General features: G+C 39.9%; 1 long non-coding RNA gene across 1 annotated transcript; it reads left to right on the top strand.

Annotated features, from left to right (window-relative positions):
• Nucleotides 1–3,733: 3,733 nt before the first annotated feature.
• On the top strand, nt 3,734–14,208 carry LOC122439438. Its single transcript, XR_006268861.1, has 3 exons — nt 3,734–3,763; nt 8,488–8,491; nt 14,111–14,208. It is a non-coding gene; the product is annotated as an uncharacterized LOC122439438 (long non-coding RNA).
• Nucleotides 14,209–22,917: the final 8,709 nt, after the last annotated feature.

Genomic DNA, 22,917 nt, shown 5'->3' with positions numbered 1-22,917 from the left:
AGTCATAATCCTAAATGGAAGCCCCTCATGTTCCACCCCAATCTCCACCCACTGTAGCCATCCCATTCTTTTCCTACTTTCTGGAGAGCAGAGCTACCAGCTTAAGGAGTCTGTCTGACTCCCTCCCTTTCAAACATTGAGCCAGTTATATTTATATAGAGATTTAAATTTACTGTCCTGGATGGGCAGTAATCTGACCTAATTCATGTCTATGTAACTGAAATCAGTTTGCCATGCTTAGTTGCTCAGTTGTGTCAGACCCTGCAACCCCATGGATTGTAGCCCACCAGGCTCCTCAGTCCATGGGGATTCTCCATGCAAGAAGACTAGAGTGGGTTACCATGCCCTCCTTCAGGGGATCTTTCCAACCCAGGGATTGAACCCAGGTCTCCTGCATTGCATGCAGATTCTGTACCAGAATGTAATCTTGCGTTGGGGAGATGAAGGTTTTCTGCTCACATGTAAGTGAAAATGTAAGTTCCTAAGCTAAATTTCTTTCAGTTGTACACAGAAAAAGAAAATAGTCTTCTGGGTAATAGCTGATCAGATTCAGGGCTAGGCTCTCTGTGCCTCTTCTCCTTTTCTCCCCTAAGCTATAGGTATCTAATTTCCATTGTCTGGTTCTCACGCCAACCTCAGTCTCATCAGCCTCTGTCTGGTTGTAGGTTTCCCATCTGGACATGAAGTGTTCTCTACTGTTCTTATCCAACCACAATACCTCCTTTGGCCCACAGTCTAGTTCTCTCAGCAAGTCGAGGCCCCATCCAGGAATCCAGGAATTCACACCACCGCTTCTGCACTACTCTGCCATAGGACTTAGACAGGGCTGTCCCTGGGCCTCCCTGTGTTGGTCAGTGATAACGCCGTCATGCTAAGACCAGCTGCCCCAGTGCCAGACCAGTCTTGTGGCTTATGAGAGACTAAGGCTTCCACAGTCTACACTGTGTGAGCAAGCACAAAGTCTGCAGCTCCCAGATTCCCCTAGATTTACACACACACACACACACACACACACACATACACACACACACTCTTGAGACTTTGACATCACTTCTCAGGATTCCCAAAACCCCAATTAAATAGCTTACAAACATAACAGGTAATTTTAGATATTAACAACAGAACAAAGTAGGATGGTATGTGGAACAAATTGTATGTGGAAATTCTCTGTGCTATCTTTATAACTTTTCTAAAAACCTAAAATTATTCCAAAATTTAAGGTTTACTTCAAAATTAATAAAAAGGGAGAAGTGAATGGAAGTATGGATGGGACAAGATTAATCATGGACTGATGGTCATCGAGGTGGGGTGATGAGTATAGGGGGCTTACTATGCTACTCTGCCTACTTTTAAGTTTAATTTCTCCACAGTAAAAAAAACTGAGTAATTTAAAAGTATATATTATAGGCCCTTCTATAGACTCTTAAAAGCCTACACAAACCTCTGAAGCCAGTAATTTGACACTTTATTCTTTCTGTATAATTTCTACAACTAGGACACTGGTGCAAGAAGGAATAGAAATAATTAAAAAATAGCAGAATTGAATATTATCCAAGTGCATGGTTTGCTTCTGTTTTCTTGTTTTGTTATTATACCACTTCAAACTCCTTTTCTTTCCTTAGATTTTTAAAATCTTTTTCCCTTTCATTTTTACCACATTTTAGATCTGTTCTGTGTCATGCGCCCATCTATGTGTCACTCAGCATTAAGTTCCCACTGAGCTTGTGTCTCTCATAAATAAAATTAGTCTGGAAATCAGCAGTCCAGGACTGTTATGGAAACTCCACAGAGATTTCAGTGGCTCCATTTCCTAACTGTCTTCCACTCCTCAGTTCCTGGAATGTTGCCCCTGTCAAAGCTTACAAAATGGTTTCTAGAGTTCCAGCCATCACATTCACATTCCAGGCAGCAAGAAGGCAGGTCAAATCACTTGCCTTTAAGGAAACGTCCCCAAAGTCTCACAGAATACTTTTGCTAGCCTTTCATTAACCAAAGCAGATTCATACAGCCAATCTTACCTGCAAGGCCAAGTGTAGAAAATAGTCTTTTAATTGTACCCTGGCTGTTCTCTATAAAACCAGAGTTCTATGACTGAAGGAGGGGAGAAAATAATATTGGATAGGCAATTAGCAACCTCTGCCACAGTTGGCTGTGGGAAAAACCTGAACATGCAGTGGGAGAGCAGCCCAACCATGACTTATGCCCAAATTAATTACCCGGCTAGGGCAATCAGCAAAGATCTGGAAGTATCTATCATCCTACATATGCTGTGAACTTGTAATGTTTGATTGGTTTGACTGAAAGTTAAAACTAGGAAAGTGCCTGTAGATTCAGTCTTCACAGCAAGACACCATCTCTCTACACAGAAGCCGATATATGTGTATTTGTGTCAGTATCACGTATGGCATAAGATATGCCTGCTGTGACTATAATGTCCTTTAAACCTAAAATGGAAGCATTACAGATTCCTTCTGGCAGCCCTCTTGACCCTCTGGGAGACCTTCTGGGCTCCTGGCCAGTCTCCAGAGAGATTCCTGTCTGTCTGCCTGCGAGGAGACACATTCTGGGCTCCCTGCCCATGTTCTAACCTGCTGCTCATGCGGGTAGAGAGTGATGTCTATTTGGGTCAGTCCTGACTGATTACCCTGTTGCCTTGAAGTAAGTTCACTTGACTACTCCACACATTACCAACTGTGTACACCACACGTCCACATGTCAGGTGCCTGGTAAAAGCAATGAGGGATGGTGGAAAAAGCATCTGAAACCTGAGACTGAGGATTAAGACTGAGCAATTCTTGGTCCAGGTGGTGAGACCTTAGGCAATTCACTGAGTCTCTAAGTCTTGGTGTTTTCATATGTCAAGCAAGGATATTACTGCCTCCATTCCTTTCCCTGAAAAGTGATTATGAAGTTCGGCTATAGGAAGACAGTGTATGTCAAACTTGATCACTCCCAAAATGGTTATTGTTGTTATTGTTGATCTAATGAAAATGCACACCATTTAAAAAAGAGAAGAAAAACAAAAAATAGTGATAGTGTGGTTCAGGCCATTTGTATGTGGCTAAGATAAAGAAATACAGTAGCTAGTGCCAAATATGAAAGGTAAAACAAAAAGAGTCCAGTGAAATTGTATCAGTCCCAGAAAGAAAAGATACTAAATGACTTGTTACAATGAGTAAACCTTTACTAACTTCCATTTCCATTTATCATTAGCTATTCCTTCCACAGAACATCAGTACAAAGAGGGAATGTATCATTAGAGATCCTGTCCCCCCCACCCCCTCCCACCACTGGAAAGTAGAATAAATTCTAATCCTTTAACTAAATCAGCTTTAAAATACAGCTAGGCTCCTATCCACAACAGTCAAGACCCAAAACAGCCACCTAGAATTTCCCTGCTCAATACAATCCACTAGGATTCAATTCTATTCATAAATGTAAGCCTTGGTACATAGTATGTAATTAGTTAGTTGTATACACTATAAATTTGGGAATAGGTGAAGTCCAGTTTGGGAACAGGTGAATTCTGCAGGCATGAATGTTTATGTAAATATTAGTTTATGTAAATACTAATGTTAGTATTTCTTACAGAAATACTAATACAGAAAAAAGTTTGTTTGTTTTTTAATTAATTTTTACTGAAGTATAGTTGATTTACAGTGTTGTTAGTTTCAGGTGTACAACAAAGTGAATCAGTTATACATATCCATATATCCACTGTTTTTTAGAGTCTTTTCCCATATAGGTTATTACAGAGTATTGAGTAGAGTCCCCTGCGCTATACAGTAGGTTATTAGTCGTTATCTATTTTATACATAGTAGTGTATATATGTCAATCCCAATCTCCTAATTTTTAATTCTTTAGTTTCGGTCAAAAGAAGGAGCTTTATTTTATGCGACATAAAATTAGATGCTTTTACTGGCTACCACTTTAATATTTGACATTTTTGTCTGGCACTGTATCCAGACATAAACATCTGTGATTTGACATAATAAATTGCTTTCCACACATGAAATGAAAATCACTTGGGCTCTATTGGCCAGTAAGGGGATTTTGTCCTGATCTAACTTTGGAGGGTGATTTCTATTGGAAGCTCAAGAATACCATTCCATGACTTGACTGCTGAAGTTGTAAAAGTCAATGAGAAACTTCAGTGACCATTTGTGAAATTTTCATTTTACTCACAGATAGAGCAAGGGGCCTCTTAAATATGAGTCATTTTTCCTGATGAGATTAAAAATTTATCATTCCAACTTTTGTAAATCTAGAACTTTCTTTGCATAGAACACACACACACATCACAAAGTTGACTCCAGACGTGCAAGAGGCCTCCCATGGCAGTACCTGCCTTGATGGTCACAGAGGGATATTTGGCAGGTGGCCACAGTGGTATATTATTCCTCTTAAACTTGATCCCATTGAACCACACTATAAAGTTCACCTGGTTTGTATCTGTGAGATTTCTCCCTAACAAAGGAAGGGAAACGAGATGAGAGAACTGGCTGAATGTTTACCAGTTCATAGGGCTGGAATGTGTGGTTTCTAAAACACAGATGTAGGTAAATTTTCACTAAGAATTTTGTCAACACTGTGTTTGAAGGTGCTATTCCATGCTGTATGGAGGGAAGAAAGAGAGGAGACATTTTCCCAAGCCTGGAGAACTATAAAGGTCTTATGAGTGTCGAGGTTAATGAGAATGAAACAGTCAACTTGCTCCCCCAGCATCCTTCATAAAGCATCATTGTACAATTGTACATCATTGTACATCCTGGGTTATGTTAATCTCTTTATGTGACTGATGTCACCCACCACATTGAGGTCCTCCCAGAACTGGAACCATGGCAGCTCACTGCCTGAAGCATATTTGATAAGGAAAAGAAGTAACATTACGTTCTAAAACTGAAATACTCTCTTTTTTTAATTATTTTTATTTATTTATTTTTGGCTTTGCTGGGTCTTTGTTGCCACACAGACTTTTCTCTAGTTGTGGCGAGTGGGGGCTACTCTTGTGGTGGTGCTCAGACCTCTCATTGCAGTCGTGTCTCTCGTTGCAGAGCACAGGCACTAGAGCTCAGACCCGGTAGCTGTGGCACACGGGCTCAATTGTTCCACGGCATGTGGGATCTTCCCTGGCCAGGGATCGAACCTGTGTGCCCTGCATTGGCAGGCTGACCCATTATCACTGAGTCACCAGGGGAGACCTGAAACTGAACTATTCTCGCAAATAAAAATGGAACTTGAATCTGATCAAGCTTCTCTAGATCTTGCCACCAGTTTACAGAGATGACACCATGGAATATAATCAATGAAATTCCAACCTGAGAAAGTCTAGAAAATGAACAACTTTCAACAAAGAAATCCCAAGGAAAAAATAACAGAGAGGGAAGGGGTATCTGAAGATTAAAAGACACTGGAAGGCTACGTTAGCCGTGCAGTGTTTTGGTTTTATTTGGGTCCTGGTTGAAAAAATATATATATTCCTGGGACAATCAGGGAATTTTGAACACTTTCTGGATACTTGACAATACTAAGGAATTACTGTTAATCTTTTTAGGTGAGATAATAACTATTGTTGTTGTGATTTTATAAATCTTTATATTTAAGAAATATATTCTGGAATATTTATGTAAATAATGATGTGTAGTCTAAGATTTGCCTCAAAACAACCCTAGGATGGAGAATAACAATAAAACATGATAAATAAGGAGTTTGAAAGGCAATGAAAGGGAGGATTTTGAGAAGCAGGCAGGCAAAAGTAGCATGGATGCAACAGAGAAATTAAAGAATGTGAAAACCAGGAAAACAAGGACAGGAATGTAAGTGGGGAAAAACGGAATTGCAGAAGGTTCAAGGCATGATGCCTGGTGTAGAAATGCTGCATCCAGTTATTATTTAGCATTTAAGAAAGTTAGTTATGAAAAAAGATGGTGGCTGAAGTCCAGGGAAGACTCATCACGAAGGATAATGCTGGGACTTCCCTGACAGTTCAGTGGTTAGGACTTTGCCTTCCAGTGCTGGGGGTGCGTGTTTGATTCATGGTCAGGGAACTAGGATCCCACATGCCCTGAGACCAAAAAACCAAAACATAAAAACCAGAAACAATATTGTAACAAATTCAATAAAGACTTTGGAAATGATCCACATCAGAAAAAAAAAAATTTAAAGAATGATAATTCTGTAGACTGAATTGTACTCTGACAAAGTTCATTTGTTGAAGTCTCAACTTTTCAGATGACTTTACTGGACATCAGACCTTTAGGGAAGTGATTCAAGTTAAATGAGGTCATAAGATGAATCCCTCATCCAACAAAACTGGTACCCTTATAAGAAGAGGAAGAGAAAGATGGCATTTTCTCCCTCATGTGAAGACACAGTGAGAAAACAGCAGTTTGTAAGCCAGGAAAAGAAACAGAACCTAAACTTGCCAGCACTCCGATCTTGGACTTCCAGCCTTCAAAACTGTGAAAAAATAAATTTCTGTTCTTTAAGTCAGCCAATCAATGGCAGCCTAAGCTGATATAGATAAAGTATGTGTATCCTCTTTATGAGCCCTTCTACTTAATTCAGTATTTGTAATGTCTTTTATGATATTGGAATTAGACCTAGAAAAATGAATGTCACTGAGTAGTGTTATTCTGTATTCTTTCATGTGGTGGTCAGTTAGGTGTGGCCACAAAGAGGACACATAAGAGAGACACATGAAACAAAGTTCATTATACTGGTCCGAGAGAGTCATTGCACAAGAGGGGGCCTACGGGACAAGTAATGGGGGAACAGGCTCAACCAAGCAGGTGGGGAGCCAAGAGACCCCTGGGCAAGCACTATTTTTAGAAGTCAGGATACAGTACACAAAAAAGGCACAAAGAGATTTGCATTGGGGCACTTGAACCTTCCTAGGAGCGCAGAGAGGAAAAGTGCAACAGGGGCCAGTCTTATCATGCTAGTCCACCTGGTCACCTGGGCAGGATCCTTACTACCATCAGAGAGGATAATGAGGCAGCAGGAACCAAAAATAAAATTAAAAACAATTTTACAATGCAGGTAGAATGGCTCTGGAGTTGCTTATTTCAATTTTTTTTTTTTAATTGAAGTATCATTGGTTTACAATGTTGCAGGTGTACCGCAAAGCGATCCAGTTACATATGTATATTCTTTTTCAGAGTCTTCCCCATCAGAGATTATTACAAAACATTGAATATAGTTTTCTGTGCTATACGGTAGTCCTTGTTGCTCATCTATTTTATGTATAGTAGTGTGTACCTGTTTATCCCAAATCCTTAATTTAGCCCCTCAACCCCGCTTTTCCCTTTGGTAACCATAAGTTTGTTTTCTATGTATATGAGACTATTTCTATTTTGTAAATAAGTTCCTTTGTATCATTTTTTTAGATTCCGCGTATAAGTGATATCATGATATTTCTCTTCCTCTAACTTACTTCACTTACTATGATAATCTCTAGGTCCACCTATACTGCTCCAAATGGCATCATTTCATTCTATTTTATGGCCAAATAGTATTCCATTGTGTGTGTGTGTGTGTATGTGTATTTAAAAAACACATCTTCTTTATCTATTCATTTATTGATGGATATTTAAGTTGCTTTCATGTCTTGGCAGTTGTAAATAATGCTGCTATGTACATTGGGGGACATGTTTCTTTTTGAATTATAGTTCTGAATTATAGTTTTTGCAGATATATGCCTGGAGTGGGGTTGCAGGATCATATGGTAACTCTATTTTTAGCTTGTGAAGGAAACTCCATACTGTTCTTCATAGTGGTTGCACCAGTTTACATTCTCACCAACTGTGTAATAAGCAACCTTTATTATGTTGAGGTATAAGTTTTATTTTTGTGACTTGTTCTTTTCACTGTGTTCACCTTTCACTGGGGCTTCCCACGTGGTGCTAGTGGTAAAAGAGCCCACCTGTCAATGCAGGAGACAAGAGATGCGGGTTCTATCCCTGGGTTGGGAAGATCCTCTGGAGGAGGGCATGGCAACCTACTCCAGTATTCTTGCCTGGAGAATCCCCGTGGACAGAGGAGCCTGGCAGGCTACAGTCCATGGGGTCGAAAAGAGTCAGACATGACTAAAGCAACTGAGCACACATGCAAAGGAAGTTTAACAAAATTAGTTGCCAACATAATAAGAATGCTTGGATAAACAATTTCAATTCAAATCTCTCTCCTTGATGATTTTCAAAGGCATAGACCCACGTCAGCGATTAAAAATTTACTAGTTCAAGATCTCCTGGGTTTTCTGATTAAACTGGTCTCAAATTTTCTTCATTCTTTTTATGTCAAGGGTCCTCAAAACTGCCTGTAGGTTTGATGATTCACTAGGAAGGTTCACGGGATCTGATGTGCAGTCAGAGCTATGATTCATTACAGCAGAAGGACACAAAGCAAAACCAACAACATGTGTGAAATGTCATCTACTAGGAAAGTTCATTAGAGACTTTGGGTCCAGGGTTTTGTTTTTATTGGAGGCTGGTCAGTTGGATATCCTTTGCCTTGAGAGTTCCAGACTCAAAGGAGGAAAGCCAGGGTTTAGCGCCACCCACAGTCCACAGACCCTTTAGGCACAGCCAGCCACCCCTATCAGTGAGGGAATGGGGAGAACCTTCCTAAAATGTAGGAACCCAAATGCCAGCATAGACCAACCTTGCAAGCAGGTCCTAAAAATAGCAGTCTCAGGCCTGCTGTACTAACCTGTCTTTGCACATTAACACCGCAACCTTCTGTCACTGGGGCTCCTCACTTTGACCTCTTTGTAAACTTTAATGCTCTAAACACACCTGCTTTCTGGAACCCCTCCAGTGAGTCTCATACCATACTATACCATGGAACTATTTCTTTCCTTTTGCTCCAGGAAAAGTGGTTAAAGGGCACTCCCACTGAAGTGGGTAGGTAACCCCAAGCTATGACTCTACTTTTTCCCCCAAACTAATCTGAAATCAAATACAGCCAAACATCCCCCAAACTGAAATTCCTCAGAAAACCCAGCCAGTCAGCAGCTATGAGAAATTCACACCATCCCAAAGCCATGCCTTCCTCCTTACTCCTGTTACATTATCCCTTGATTAAAGTGGCTTTTGCCCCAGCTCACTTTTGGCTTCTTTAGGAGGTATATGACACGCTTCTAACTCTCAGGTTTCTCTCTCGGTCAGAGGAAGGGAAGGAGAAGAAGTTTTACCACATGAGTTCTGTCAGCCCTATTTCCCAATATTTCATATTTACCTGCTTTCCATTCTCAAAGCTATTGTGCAATCGTGACCTCAACCTCTCCTGCTTCAAATACTTCTGTAATCTCATAATTGGCCCTCTCCCTCTATTGCTTCAAACCTACTAACACCTAACATAAAAATATCTTTCACTGTGTCTATGACTGTTAAATCATTCTTAATCTTTCAGTGTTACCTATTAACCATTGAATAAAAGCCATGCTTCTTGGCTCACAGATATGGAGAATAAACTAGCAGTTGCCAGTGAGGAGTGGGCAGGGGGAATGATATAGGGGTAGGAGGTAAGAGGTACAAACTATTAGGTATAAAATAAGCTATAACAATATATTGTACAAAATGGGGAATATACAAATATTTTCTAATAATTTTAATTTTAGTATGACCTTTAAAAATTATGAATCACTATATTGTACACTGTATACAATATTATACACTGTAACTTACACAAAATTCAGCTCAGTTCAGTCACTCAGTCGTGTCCGACTCTTTGCGACCCCATCAACCACAGCATGCCAGGCCTCCCTGTCCATCACCAACTCCCGGAGTTTATCCAAACTCATGTCTATTGAGTTGGTGATGCCATCTAACCATCTCATCCTCTGCCGTCCCCTTCTCCTCCTGCCTTCAATCTTTCCCAACATCAGGGTCTTTTCAAATGAGTCAGCTCTTCGCGTTAGGTGGTCAAAATATTGGAGCTTCAGCTTCAACATCAGTCCTTCCAATGAACACCCAGGACTGATCTTTAGGATGGACTGGTTGGATCTCCTTGCAGTCCAAGGGACTCTCAAGAGTCTTCTCCAACACCACAGTTCAAAAGCATCAATTCTTTGGCGCTCAGCTTTCTTTGTAGTCCAACTCTCACATCCATACATGACCACTGGAAAAACCATAGTCTTGACTAGACAGATCTTTGTTGACAAAGTAATGTCTCTGCTTTTTAATATGCTGTCTAGGTTGCTGTCTATATAACCTTCCTATAATACTTCAATTAAATACTTCATTTTTTTTAGTCATGCTTCAATTAAATACTTCAATTAGAGAAAAACTCATGCTCCATAGTCTGGCATTAAGATCTTCCATGATTTGGGCACAGTCTCCTTTTCTAGTCCTAGTTTTCTCTATTGCTGATCCCATAATCTCTTCTGAGATGAACAAGGAAATCATTTAATAAGGCTTCTCAAGATGAATTAGTCAAAATATGTCAAAGAGCCAACTTTTTTTTTTTCATGCACCTTTTCTCCAGTGAAAAGTTTCTCTCCTGGCTGTACTGAGAGTAGAATCTGGGGCCTTGTTTGTAGTTCTTTATCAGCTATACCCAGTTTCTTCACCTTGCCAGCACATTGGAATTACCTGGGGTGTGTTAAAAAATAAAATTACTCATGTCTAGGCCCTGCCTCTTGAGTTTCTGATTCAGCTGGTCTAGAATGTGATCTGGTCACTGGGTGTTTAAAAGCTCCCCAGGGGTTTTAATGCACAACCGGGATTAAGAGACTGACACAGCAATCTGCCTTTGCCTGTATTTTGTCCAAAAGACTGTGCAACATTTACAAATTACAGTCCATGCTTCATTTCTCTGTTCTTCATCTATAATTCCTAGTCTCCCCTCAACCTCCATTTCTCATCATTGAAGTCTAACTCAAATATCATTTTCTTAAAAAGCCTTTCCTGTTCTCCAGATGAGAGCATTCTCACTGTTCTCTGGATGAAGAAAAATCTCACTCACACTGCTTGCTCTGCCACTCACCACTCTTGGCCTCTTAGCTGTTCATGTATTTGTGCTGCTTTTCTTTCCTCCAGTGCTGTGCCAAGCACCCTTCCCAGAACTGACTTGTAATGAAATTTTGTGTTTTCATGGTACAGGAGAATTTGAAGAATCACAATATGACTTTTTATTTCTACAAGTGTTGTGTAATACTTTTAACAAGAAATTCTCCCAGCCAGTTAAGAAGAAATAATCCCCTAATACTTACCAGGTCACAATTTGCTCTCAAGGCAAATAATCACCCCTAATCATCTTAAGATCTGAATCAACTATATGAGTATATTTGCTTTACTTCTTACTGACAACTTGTCATTTTTTCAGATTTGCACAACCAAATCCAATTGTCTATGGGATTCCATAACAAAAGAAATCAAAATAGTTCCCTTTGCCATATGGCCTCCTGCTGTACATTAGGCTGGGTTTGCTTCCAAATTTTAGGACAGAAAAAGGAAATAAGGATTAACATGCATCATTGGTTGGCAATAGCTTGGCTTTCTGTTCCCAATTGCTTCAGGGCTGACAGCTCACCTGCATTTTGAAATAGACACCTGCTAATTCGACTTACCACCCTTTAATCTGACCCTTCTACACACAGCATTTTAATTACCCCACAATTAATACACTCCTGGTTTTACCCACTAAGAAGGGTAGAATGGGAGGAGGCTGAGTGGGGAAGCCAGTCTGATACTAATTCATAGTCCAGATACTCATCTTCTGTTGCTGGGTGAGAGTCCTTATTCCTGATTCATTGTGTCTAATAACAGACTTCAAAACTCTCTCTGCATCACCCCCAACACTCTCTCTCTCTCTCTCTCTCTCTCTCACTCTCACATGAGATGTCATCTCCTTGAACATATCATCTGGTCTCATTTTCCCGTGTAGAAAACCCTATAACCCCTTCACATCACTGCCTGAATCTGGTCTCTAAGTGGGAGAAGGAGGTGGCATGGACTAGCAACCTGAGAAAAGGGCAAAGAGAGCAAAGGTTTCTAAAGGAGCTGAGAGAGGGAGCAAACAGAGGGCAAATAAATAAACACAGACTTTGTTCCTTGCCTTTGAATGCTTTCCATGACACTTGGGTTAATTTTCAATTCTCCTAGACTATTCCAGCTTCATGGTATTCCTCACTAAGGAGTACTTCTTGTACCAAATGGAACCTCTTTCAAGTGCAAATTAAGCTCCAGGTCATTCAGCATACTTGCAATGGTACCTTCCACCCTCCCTTCTTACTTCCCTAAAAGTAGACCTTAGGCTGGGGGTGCATCTGCTGCCCTTCATAAGCAGTCCTATCAGTGAGTGTTTGTCCAATGGAGAGAGAGGGAATTGGACTCTAGCCATCTAGGTCAGCCGCCCACTGGGACAGTAGCTGTCCCTCACTATTGCATTCATGGGCCCGGTACTCCAGAGAGACATTTCCTCTGTCCTGGCAGCATTATTTTTCTGTCCATTCTGATCTCTTTAAGGAGCTATTTTGGAATCCTACAGTGTGTCTTCTGCTCCTTTCATTACCCTAACACAAATTGTCCTGATGCTGGTTTTGAACTGCTGGAAATTAAAATGCCAACTTTTGTCCCGATGCTGTATCAACATGATTGACCACTGACTTTGTGCTAAGAACTGTACATCTTGTATTAATGACCACTCACAGTGAGCCTGAGGTATCGGTACTCTTACCCCAGATTACAGATGAGGACACTGAGACACAATGTCTTATCCAATTTGGGCACCAGTTCTTCCCATTTTTGACTGTGCCATGCCCTTTCTTGCTTGGTACTGAGCATGTTCAAGGCTTGAGGTGATGTGTCTGATGTATCATTTACATTGAGAAAATAAGGAGGCAGGAGATTTATCCAGAGGAGCCACCCCTCTTTGTAAGAAAACTGGCAAGATAAGAATAGGCTGTCTTCATGCCTCTCTACAAATTAAAGGGACAACGCCTTTCCGAACCACAACTTCTCTCCCAGAGTGATTAGGGGACACCCAAGACTCTGGTGGTTTGTGATTTAACAGAAAGTAATGGCAGCGAGAACCTTGACCTATAGAGTGAGGATTCACCGCTACTACAGAGGCCACAAATGTGTCTGGAGCTTGCTTCTTTCCAGACTGCACACACACATACACACACACACACGTTACACTTTTAATTTTTTTGCTTAGTTTCCATTTACATTTCATATTTTGAATTTTATAGAGCTTTTCCATTAGAAAAAGCTCTGCACATTTCCAAATTATCATTTTCCTGATTCTTAGCCTCATTTTATCAATGAAGCTACAAACTCTGCCCTAAGATTCAAGTCCTAAATTTCTTCCAATATTTCACTATACCTCTGCCCTTCGAACACAAGGATAATATAAATGTTTAGTGAGAGTGCCCCCCGCCAACACTTGATACCAGTGAATATGACCTTATTTAGGAATTGGATATTTGCAGGTGTAATTAAGACGTAAGATAAAATGAGGTCATAGTGGAGCAGAGTTGTTACCAAACAAAATTTAGGTCCACTCCCCAGCGTGCAATAAAGCCAGTCTACTGGCACTGGCTTGTGGTAAAGGAAAGCAGTGTTTATTGCAGGACACCAAGCAAGGAGTCCAAGTAGCTAGTTCTCAAAAGACCTCAACTCCCAGATGGCTTTCAGGGAAAGGTTTTTAAAGATAGGGTGAGAGAGGGGGATTGGCATGCATGATCAGTTTGTGGACATTCTTCTGTTTGGTTTTTAGTGAGGTAATTGGGAGTCAACATCATCAGCCTTCTGGCATCACTTGCCTGGGGTATTGTGTTTGTGGGCAGCATACAGTAACTTCATCCACCTGGTGGGGCTTTCAGGGTCTGTAAAACAGCTCAAAGGGCTCATAATAATATCTAAAGGCCTTGAGGAGAAACTAAAGGTTTTTGACTTTGGGGGCTTGGGATGGGGGAGTTGCTGTTGTTTATATATAGTTTTACTGTTGCATGCCTTTTTTGGATTTTTATATATTGGAATATAGTGGATTAATAATGTTGTGTTAATTTCAAGTGTACAACAAAGTGATTCAGTTATACATGTATGTGTATCTATTCTTTTTCAAGTTCTTCTCCCATTTCATTTATTATATAATATTGAGCAGAGTTTCCTGTGCTATACAGTAGGTTCTTGTTGGTTATCTATTTTAAATATAGAAGTATGTATATGTCAGTCTCAAACCCCAATCTATCCCACCCCCTCGACTTTCGCCTGATAACCATAAGTTCATTCTCTAAGTCTGTGAATCTGTTTTGTAAATGTGTTCACATGTATCTTTTGTCTGATTCCACATATAAGTGATGACACATGATATTTCTCTTCCTCTCTCTGACTTGCTTCACTTCATTTGATAATCTCTAGGTCCATCCATGTTACTGCAAATGGCATTATATCATTCTTTTCAATGACTGAGCGGTATTCCACATCTTCTTTATCCATTCCTCTGTCAATGGACTTTTAGGTTACTTCCATGTCTTGGTTATTGTAAATACACTGCAATGAACACTGAGGTACATTAACTTTGTTTAATAGCTAAATTATTATTTTGTCTTGCTTGACTCGTTTCCTTTCTTTTTGTATTTTCTCACCTCTCTGATTAAATTTTTTCTTTGGAACTTGGGGGAAGACCTTGGTGGTTAAAGTTTTTCTGCAGACAGGGGGTAGGCAGAGGACATAGGTGGGGGTGGGGGAGTCTGTCCTGGGAAGGGTCTATACAGTCTTGCTCCGTTACAAAGTGAGCCCCTACAATACGACTGGTGTCCTCCTAAGAAGAGAAGAGACACAGGGACAGATGCACAGAGAGAAGAACTAGGTAATGACAGGAAACTAGAGTGGTATATCTATAAGCCAAAAAAACACCCAGAATTGTGGATACCACGAGAAATTAGGAGAAAGGGAGGTAAAACCTTCTCTTCTAGAGCTTTCAGAGAAAGCATAGCTCTATCGACACTTTGACTTCAGACTTGAAGTCTCCAAAACTGAGAGAATAGGGGCTTCCCTGGTGGCTCGGTGATAAAGAATCTGCCTGCCAATGCAGGAGACATGGGTTCAATCCTTTGTCCGGGAAGATCCCACATGCCTAGTAGCAACTAACCCCATGCACCTCAACTACTGAGCTTGCGCTCTAGAGCTCACGTGCCACAACTACTGAAACCCGCACACCCTAGAGTCTGTGCTCCACAACAAGAGAAGCCCCACCACAAAGAGAAGCCTGCACACCACAACTAGACAGCAGCCCCCAACTCACCGCAACTAGAGAAAGCCCGCCCGTGCACAGCAGGGGAAACCCACCACTGCCAAAAAGAAAATAAATAAATAGAAATTGAGAGAATGAACTTCTGTTGTTTTAAGCCATAGTTTGTGGTACTTTGTTATAGCAGTCCTTGGAAATGAACATAGGTAGAATCTGAATACAGATATTATATATCTGGGCCTATAGCAAGGTTTGGGTTACAGTGATTTCCAGGTCCAGATTGATACAGGCTGTTCTGGTTTTATAAAACAGCTTACTGCCAGTTACTGATCTTTCTATCAGTATAATGAATATTCCTAAATTTCTTTCGAGTTCTTCAGTGTGCTAGGAAAAACTTCACATCAATGTCCTTTTCCCAAAGAACTGAGGCACCTTTGCAAACCTCCACTCTCCCAGCCCTGCCAGAGCCTGCTGCTGGAGCTCTGCAATTAGAAGTTTTCCAGGTGTTGTCCTACCTATACCAGTGCTTCTCAAACTTGATGATCTTTGGAAAATCTCAGTGCCCAGAGATCAATTCTATTTGAATTTGAATACCACCAGACCAATTCTATCTGAATTCCTGGACCTGAGCAGGGGGATCAGGCATTTATATTTTTAAAAAAATTTCCAGGTGATTCCAATGATCTTTCCAGCCAAAGCCTATGTCCTATGAATTCCTCTCGGGGTGTTATTCATCAAAGGATGGAATTAAGTAAATCCCCTGCCCGATTGTAAGCATCTGGAACAACAGTTAGCATCCAGCTCACAGACTGTTTAGAAAATAAAGTTTTATTGAAACATAGTCATATTGATTTACATGATGCATTCTAGCTACAAATGACAGAACTGAGTATTAGGTTAAAGATCATATAGCACACAAAGCCAAAAATATTCATTATCTGTCCCTTTGAGAAGTTTGCAGAAGACTGAAACTTAGCTGATTCATCTTTTCCTTCCACAATTAAAATCCAGAAAAGGGCTTTGCACTTAGTAGGGGCTCTTATGAATCAAAGTCAAGTAAACTGAAATGAGCTGAATTAAATTGAATTTTCTTCAACATATTATTTTAAAAGAATCCAAGGAGTTATGCCTCCCAGTGGTATTTGTATTTTAATAAGTAACTTGTAAAGCCCCAAAGCCTTTATTTGAAGACAGAAAGGAATAACTAATTGCTGAAATTGCAAGCACCTGTGATTATGAATGTACAACTATATTCTATAAGATTGTGAAATCTTTCCCAGAACCACTCAAATTGTACCAGGAAGGCAGCCACCCAGCTTTTCTGAGCACAAAATCTACTCAAACAGGCTCACTGGAGCCCTTAATAGTCCTTACTCTAGATTAAAAAAAAAAAAACCTTCAAGGTTTATTTGTTTTCCTTATACTCCTTTTTATTAAAACGGGTTCTTTCCATAGGAAAAAACTGACCCATTTTCTTAAGGTGTGTCACTGCTTCCCATTTTCTATTTCCTGGAACTTTCTTCCCATGGGGCTTTTATTTTTCTCCATCATGAACAGGTATGTCAGCATAAGTATGTTGGCAAATTTCATGATTTAATTTTACTGTAGTCTATGAGTGATGGGAAATTGCTCTGAATTAAATTTCCTCAATGCCAAATCAACTTAGCTGAGGAATTTGTCAACCAACTAGATTGATACTGAGGCTTCTAAGATCCTCCTAACCTGAGAAGTTCTTAAATTTGAATTAGTTTACATGGATGCTTGTGAAGAACAAGTGTCCCTTTTGTGTCTTAGGTAACTCAAACCTTCCCAGGGGAAGGGCTTTGGGCAGCTAACTCCCAAAAAGAGAGAGAGAATTTCAACTAAGGAGTTAAACAAATCAAGTTGGAATTCTGACTCTTATCATATTTGCTAGCCTTTAAATATGGACAAATTACTGAACCTCTCTCAGCATTAGTTCCCCAAGTGGATATGGGAAATCATAAAACAGTTTTAAGGATTAATGACATGTTAAGAACTTGGCACAGTGCCCAGGACATAGTAGCTATTAAATAAATGTTCTCTATTTTCATGGTCTTCAGTTCAGTTCAGATGCTCAGTTGTGCCCGACTCTTTGTGACACCATGGACTGTAGCACACCAGGCATCCCTGTCCATCACCAACTCCCAGAGCTTGCTCAAATGCACATCCATCGAGTTGATGATGCCATCCAACCATCTCATCCTCTGTTGTCCCCTTTTCCTCCCACCTTCGATCTTTCCCAGCATCAGGGTCTTTTCCAATGAGTTGGCTCTTCCCATCAGGTGGCCAAAGTATTGAAGTTTCAGCTTCAGCATCCGTACTTCCAATAAATATTCAGAACTGATTCCCTTTAGGATTGACTGGTTTGATCTCCTTGCAGTCCAAGGGACTCTCAAGAGTCTTCTCCAGCATCACAGTTCAAAAGCATCAGTTCTTCAGTGCTCAGTTATCTTTATGGTCCAACTCTCACATCCATACACAACTACTGGAAAAACCATAGCTTTGACTAGACAGATCTTTGTCAGCAAAGTAATGTCTCTGCTTTTTAATATGCTGTCTGGGTTTGTCATAGCTTTTCTTCCAAGGAGCAAGCGTCTTTTAAGTTCATTAGCTAACATTAAATTTCTGTTATAGGAGGTTACACAAGGGAGGACTCTAGAGCATTCTAAGCCATATTTTCATGATATGCCCTTCCATAATTGCACTAGATTCATGTATGTGTTTAATTTATAAACACAGAATTCTTACATCTACCAAGCAAAATATTAGAATATTTTGTGACTCTAACAGAATAGGCAAATCTCCTTGTCTTTACATTGTTCTTCCTATAAAGTCATTCCACCCACAGCATGATCTTACCTTTCTCCTGCTCAGAAGGGATGAATGACTCCTTTTCCCTGTGTAACAAACATATATTCTTCTACTTGCTTTCAAGCAGCAATAACCTGGCTCTTCAGGAACCAGGTCTGCTAAACCCCACCACCAGTCATTTTCCTTTTGTTCTGAAGTCCCTCTCCCAGTTCACCCACATGTCACCCTAATCCCTTTGCTGTCATCTCAAACATGAATTGCTTTACCTTCACTCGCCTCTTTCTTTCATCTTAAATTGTGCTCCCTCTTAAAGATTCAGCTTTGGTGCAATATCTTCCCTGTAAGAGACTTCTCCTGGCCTCTGGAATTTCTCTTTTATTTCTGAATTTGATAGCCATTATAGTCTGTGTTATGTAATTTAACATTTTACTAAAAATCCATCCCTTATGTTTCATGTTTCATATGTTCTGGTTGTGGTTACTTAGCCTGACTCTAATCCTTGAGATAAGAAACATCTCTGAAGATTCTTCTATAGGCTGTGTTTCTAGATCATGTATACCATGTTGCATGAGGGATATCACATTTGGTATTAAGTGAAATGAAGTGAAGTCGCTCAGTCGTGTCCGACTCTTTGCGACCCCGTGGACTGTAGCCTACCAGGCTCCTCCGTCCATGGGATTCTCCAGGCAAGAATACTGGAGTGGGTTGCCATTTCCTTCTCCAGATACTCGTAATTCAAGTTCCTAGCTCTGTGAATTTGGGCAAGGTTCTTAAATTGTCCAAAGTTTGTTCAATTATAAAAGTTACTATAAGAATTAAATTCAATATTATTTTAAGTTTGATTGACTAAATGGCAAAGTATCTTTGAAATCCAATGCTTCTTTGTCTATGTGTCTCTCATAATGTGTTTTAGTTTGATGTTCCCAGAAAACAGAGCCCAAGGCAAAGCCTGGGCTTTCTTGGGGAGTATAATATAGGGAAGCAAAATTGAGGGAAAGCAGAAATGGGCCAGAGCAGGAGGAAAGAGTCAAATAAGAGAGTGTTTTATGGAGCGGTCCACTTCTGTGTATGGAGTGATATTGATGGCTCATCCTTATATTAGTCTTCAGAGAAGTGTATGAGCTACTCCACCTTAGGGCAGTGTATCCAGAGAAAGAAGAGAAGACTATATCCACTGGCTCCTGTCTTCCATTGGTCAAATATTCTGCCCACAGGGCACTAACTTCCCCATACTGCTAGTTTGTGCTTCCAGTGGATGCAGGGTAGATCCCCAGTATCTCTAGCCTCAGCTTGGGCAGTAGGGGAGCCAATGAATTCTGGATATAGACCTGGGGAAAGACTCATCGCAGACCCATGGAGACAAACCACATTGCAGAAAGTTTCAGAGAAAATTGAGGCCAAGAAGAAGACTGATAAAGTACGAGATAAACAGCACTAGCCTATCATTCATTTCTCCCTCTTATATTTGTTTTGGATCTTTTCAAAGATTTTGTACCAATATTATAGTCTTATTATATTGTATATTCCCTTCCATGTGAATGCTGATGTGAAAGTGAAAGTCGCTCAGTTTTCTCCGACTCTTTGCAACCCCATGGACTACGCAGTCCAAGGAATTCTCCAGGCCAGAATACTGGAGAGAGTAGCCTTTCTCTTCTCCAAGGGATCTCCCCAACCCAGGGATCAAACCCAGGTCTCCCACATTGTGGGCAGATTCTTTACCAGCTTAGCCACAAGGGTAGCCCAAGTATACTGGAGTGGGTAACCTATCCCTTCTTCATGGGATCTTCCCGACCCAGGATTCAAAGCAGGGTCTCCTGCAGTGCAGGCGGAATGTATATTTTCTTTTTCTGTAAGAAAGATTTTTCAAATTATAAAAGTACTAGATGCTTAGAATAGAGAAATTAGGAAATAAAGATAAGCAGACAGGAAAATAAAAATGCTTCAAAGTTTCTTCATCATGATATATATTGTAGTTATAGCTGGCTTTCTTTTTTAATTTTTATTGGAGTACAGTTGATTTACAATGTTGTGTTAGTTTCTGGTGAGCAGCAAAGTGATTCGGTTATATATATACATTTATCTACTCATTTAGATTCTTTTTCCATATAGGTCTTTACAGAATATTGAGAAGAGTTCCATATGCTATACAGTAGATCCTTATTAGTTATGTATCTTACATATAGTATTGTTTTTATGTTACTTAGCTGGCTTTTTGTCAGCTGGATATGTTTTCTTGTTAACAGTCTAGAATCTCATTGTTAATAACTATAACATTTAATTTCATGTTTGAACCATTACTTTATCAATCCCTTATTATTGAACATTTGCATTGTTCAAATTTTTGCAGGTATCAGTGGTACCCAAGTAAACAGATTAATATTCCTAAAGGTGAATTCTTGGAAGGAAACTGAAGGTTTAAGGATATGTACCCTTTGAAGACTTTGGATAATTATTATCACCTTCTCTTCCAGAAAAGTTATACCAAACTAAACTCTTCCAACAGTGTTCAAGATTAGATATGCATTTGCAGGTTCTACTATATGGCTCTGACCTCAGCTAGAACCCTGCTGAGTATGCTGAGCTTGATCGAGCATGATTCCAGTCAACCAGGACTCCCATCTCATCATCAAGCGGGGTTCTGAGAGCTCTGCACTAGCATTAGCTCCTCAGAGCCCTGGAGCTACCTTTCTGCTTCCTTTCATCTCTCCCTGAGAAACTCATCAGTCTTATCATTTCACTCAGTATCATGTTGGCTAGAATACTTTTGAAGTCAACACTAGTTCTAACAAATGACTTTCTTCCAGGTTTTGGGTGGAACATTTGTGTTCTGGTGAGAGTTAATTCCCACATATGCAATCCTGAGTAACCTGTTTGCCAACCTTAAAATCCTACACCACAGTTTTCTAAGTTGCATAATCCTTTCATCTCTGGGAAATACATTCTCCTGCCTGCCCAGCTATGCCCTTGGAGTACATAAAACAATAATAAGCATTTATTCTGGGCTTTTAATCTTCAAAGTACTTTGTGAACAATAACTAACTAATTTTCACAGCACTCTTATAAGATTAGTAAGTACTCCTCCTCCCCTGAAATAAGAGCATCACAAGCCACTAAAACATGTGACCGCATAAAAAGGCCAGGACCTGATAGTCTGGGAAGAGAAGATTGCTGATTACCAACTCAGTTGTGAGAATAGAAGGAAGGTGGGCAGGTTAGTGATCTATCCAGGATCATAGAGGGAATCAACAGCAGGATAGCAATCAGATCTCACTTTGCTAGTACCCATTGTTATGCTTAGGCAAACAACAGCTAGACCACAGTAATTCTGTCAAAACTCTGTGTGACAGTTAAGTGTATCTGACAAATTCAAGGTCACCTGCTTACAACCAAATAATGTAAAGGAACGATACAATAGAAAAGTCATAAATATTCAAATTAATGATATAAGAAGGAGAAAATGTGTCTCAGGAAACAGGCACACTGGGCATTGAATTTAAAGTTTAGACATTAATGAAGAACTTAAAAATATAAATGCAAATGACATGTGACTATACAATGAATCATGAGAGGACTGTCCCATGAATTCTTGCTTGGATGTAAATCTGTACCATCGAATAATGCTAGCAATTAAGAACACTAAAATTCTAGAGAGTAGGTAAACATATAGCTTTGAACATTCTTGGGGGAAAAAATTCACTTGTTTTATACAACATTTGAGTACTGATGACTTTTGATCTTTGTGACTTGAGTAGATAGTAATATAAATAATTCTAAGTTTTAAAACTTTTCATCAGCAGCAAAATCATTAACATCATTATGCTCCAGACTCTAATGAGAACGGTCATTTGCTGTCATATTTCTACCTTATGTGGATGGCACATATAATGAGCACTTGGTAAAAGTGTACTAGTCTCTTGAAATCAGAATAATAATACACTGATATATTATGTATTGAAAATATTATTTACTATATTTCTGCCTATTAGTGCTAGATACTCTACACAGTATCTATATTTCAATATTTCTAGCTGTCTAATGTGAGCCAATGCTTGCTGGATTTGATAAAGAATAAGACTGGGGTTCTGCCCCAGATGAGACTACAGATAATAGAAAAATTACTAATGAATACACTGTCATAGACATAATATTGTTATACTAAGGTTTGTACCCCTTCAAACTGGCTTATTGGTGTCTAAAGGTGTGCAATATGCTATGGGAAAGTTCAGTTCAGTTCAGTCACTCAGTCGTGTCCAACTCTTTGTGACCCCATGGACTGCAGCACGCCAGACTTCCCTGTCCATCACCAACTTCCAGAGTTTGCTCAAACTCATGTCCATCAAGTCAGTGATGCCATCCAACCATCTCATCCTCTGTCATCCCCTTCTCCTCCTGCCTTCAATCTTTCCCAGCATCAGGATCTTTTCCAGTGAGTCTGTTCTCATCAAGCGGCCAAAGTATTGGAGTTTCAGCTTTAGCATCAGTCCTTCCAATGAATATTCAGGACTGATTTCCTTTAGGATGGACTGGTTGGATCTCCCTGCAGTCCAAGGGACTCTCAAGAGTCTTCTCCAACACCACAGTTCAAAAGCATCAATTCTTCGGTGCTCAGCATTCTTTATGGTCCAACTCTCACATCCATATATGACTACTAGAAAAACCACAACTTTGACTATACAAAACTTTGTCAGCAAAGTAATGTCTCTGCTTTTTAATATGCTGTTTAGGTTGGTCATAGCTTTTCTTCCAAGGACAGAGTCTTTTAATTTCATGGCTGCAGTCACCATCTGCAGTGATTTTGGAGCCCAGGATAATAAAGTCTGTCACTGTTTCCATTGTTTCCCCACCTATTTTACATGAAGTGATGGGACCAGATGCCCTGATCTTAG

Source organism: Cervus canadensis, chromosome 4, assembly GCF_019320065.1.
Source record: "Cervus canadensis isolate Bull #8, Minnesota chromosome 4, ASM1932006v1, whole genome shotgun sequence".
Lineage (NCBI taxonomy): Eukaryota > Metazoa > Chordata > Mammalia > Artiodactyla > Cervidae > Cervus > Cervus canadensis.
Note: the sequence above shows the minus strand (reverse complement) of the source record. Positions and strands in the feature narration are given on the sequence as shown.